Source organism: Schistocerca americana, chromosome 1 (genome assembly GCF_021461395.2).
Source record: "Schistocerca americana isolate TAMUIC-IGC-003095 chromosome 1, iqSchAmer2.1, whole genome shotgun sequence".
NCBI classification, from domain to species: domain Eukaryota; kingdom Metazoa; phylum Arthropoda; class Insecta; order Orthoptera; family Acrididae; genus Schistocerca; species Schistocerca americana.
In genome coordinates, this window is record NC_060119.1 from 682,128,813 (window position 1) to 682,131,738 (window position 2,926).

General features: G+C 40.5%; 1 non-coding gene across 1 annotated transcript; it reads left to right on the forward strand.

The window, feature by feature from the left end:
- Nucleotides 1–2,227: 2,227 nt before the first annotated feature.
- Nucleotides 2,228–2,302, forward strand: Trnal-caa. The gene has a single exon. It is a non-coding gene; the product is annotated as a tRNA-Leu (tRNA).
- The last annotated feature ends 624 nt before the right edge of the window (nucleotides 2,303–2,926 follow it).

A 2,926-nucleotide genomic window follows, 5' to 3' on the forward strand; every position in this document is an offset into this window, starting at 1 on the left:
ACGAATGAGGACAATGTTTATTGACAGGCTGGATTAAACTACAACGTGTTCTGCTGACCCCTCTACAGAAAAAATTTCAATTCTGTTCTTCAGTACGAGGAGACTCCAATGAAAGTAATCGATAACAGATGTCATCTTCCAGCTTCTCACATTTTCTACATCTGCATCCTTGCGAACATTTCTACTAAGATAATCTGTGACCACTAATCGATGTTTGCGATGAAGACAGTCTTTGCTCAGTCGAGAAGATAAGTCGAAACAGCGCTCTTTGGTGAGCTGCATGTCTCTCCTAATACGAAATTAGTGTGGCCCATACTGGGACAGCATATTCAGTATTTGAATGGGACAGAAAGAGTTTTGCGTTTTTCTTAGTCCAGGACAACTCTAATGTATGTAGACGGAAAGACTGACAGGCAGTCGAAACCACAGACTATTAATTCCTTTCTGCCATCTGACAGACAGCTCAGTAAGAAATTCAGATTCCTCATAAACAGTTCAAAATTTGCCACTGAGGTTCTGTATGCAGCTACAATTAAAAGTGAACTATTTTTCATCATCAATTCACAGGCACAAACGCACACTATTAACTGCTTGCTGCTGTCTAATAGGACATCAAGGAACCCAGGTTCCTCATAAATAGTCGAGAATTTCCCAGTGAGATTCTACATACAGTTACAGTTAAACGTGAACTATTTTTGAGCATTAATTCACAAGCACACACTTTTGTGTCCTGATCTCTACAAAATCTACTTGTCTCAGTGTTTTTAACTTGTGTTCTGTCATAGTGTATGTAACAAGTCCTACGTCTCCTATGTTATTTCTGCGTGAATGAGCTGCAGTACTATATTCTTTTACATGTAACTTATCTAACCCTGAGGTTATGTGGTGTTCAGACAGGTACTGGATGTCCTTCCTTTCAGAGCTCTCTAAATTTTTCAAACAGATAAGAAGCTCATTTACCTTACTGCTCAATCCTTTAATATTTTGATGAAATGAGCTAAGCTCTCTTTTCTGTGCATAATTAAGCACTATGTGGGGCTCTTCTGTTATTTTGACTTCTTTTAAAAAAGTGTGCCTGAATCCTGATTCCAAACTAAAAAAAGGTGCCGCTCTGACACCAGTAGCCACAGGGATCTTACTATGTGTGATGGTGGCTCCTGTATACTATCTACAAGAAACTCAGCCAACCTGTCTTTCCCTCTCTGATGCACTCATTTGTGTTTGTAGTAGCTCCTTTTAATTCATTCCAGTCGCCCCTAATGCTGTAATTAATGTCCTTAGCCAGGTTGTTACCTGCTGAGAACTGATAGAAAAGGATAGAATTGGCTCCTGAAGTTTGCGGGACTCGTGATTACATCCTGTTATATTTTGTAAGTGCTGATCTTTTACACCAAGTAAATTAATGTTAATTGTAAAAATTTATGACATCTTTGTAGCTACTAACAACTTTTACTTTCTGTTCCATGGCCAAAAATTCTACTTTGCTGGAAGATGTAAATATTTATAAGTTCCCAGAATGAGATTTTCACTCTGCAGTGGAGTGTGCGCTGATATGAAGCTTCCTGGCAGATTAAAACTGTGTACCGGACCGAGACTCGAACTCGGGACCTTTGCCTTTCGCGGGCAAGTGCTCTACCAACCTTCTTCTTTTTTTTTTTTTTTTTTTTTTTTTTTTTTTTTTTTTTTTTTAAATCTCATTTTGTTCGTTATAGTTCGTTGCAATTACTCGTGGCGGACGTTCCCTGACGCCCGTTGAAGTTCGTTACTGATCAATTCACTCAGTTTTTTTTATTACAGAGGGCAGCTAACCCTCTGACCGAACACGCTGAGCTACCGTGCCGGCGACCAACTGAGCTACCGAAGCACGACTCACGCCGCTACTCACAGCTTTACTTCTGCCAGTATCTCGTCTCCTACCTTCCAAACTTTACAGAAGCTCTCCTGCGAACCTGGCAGAACTGGCACTCCTGAAAGAAAGGATATTGCGAAGACATGGCTTAGCCACAGCCCGGGGGGATGTTCCCAGAATGAGATTTTCACTCTGCAGCGGAGTGTGCACTGATATGAAACTTCCTGGCAGATTAAAACTGTGTGCCCGACCGAGACCCGAACTCGGGACCTTTGCCTTTTACGGGTAAGTGCTCTACCAGGAGAGCTTCTGTAAAGTTTGGAAGGCAGGAGACGAGGTACTGGCAGAAGTAAAGCTGTGAGTAGCGGCCGTGAGTCGTGCTTCGGTAGCTCAGTTGGTAGAGCACTTGCCCGCAAAAGGCAAAGGTCCCGAGTTCGAGTCTCGGTCGGGCACACAGTTTTAATCTGCCAGGAAGTTTCATATTTATAAGTTAATGACAGGGAAAAAGATCCAGAAGAAAATTTCTAACGCGATATCGCCATTGGTGGTGTGAGAAACGAAAGATGAGAAAAACTCTTTATTTGTACTCCGTGTTGTGCTTGTACCCAAGTTTCCTCTGGTGCTCTCATTATTCAAAATTAAGTTAGTAGAATTAATAGCGTGCATGTAGTTATTACTCGTAGCATTTTCATCAGGGGAAGGTGGCTGACTTTGCCTTTAGAAGGATTTAACATGGAAAACGCTGATTTGTTGTTTCGTTATTAGACATCATTACGTGTATAATTCTGAAAATTACACGTAGAACAACTGTGACAGTATAATTAATTATTTCCCAGAAAAAAGCCAGATTGAAACCTTATTTTTATTAATTACTAAGGTATAAAATTGCTATTTTTCGCAAGTTGGATGCAAACGAATTAAGTAATGTTAAATATGATACCGAAGCAGAAGAATCGTCGGTTTAAAGAACCAACCGAGTCTATCAAATGGCAGAAACGTTTAAGAAAATAAATCTTTTGAACTGAGCAAGGAGTCCAGTCCCAACCCATGCAGGCAAAATATGGCCCATGTAGATTA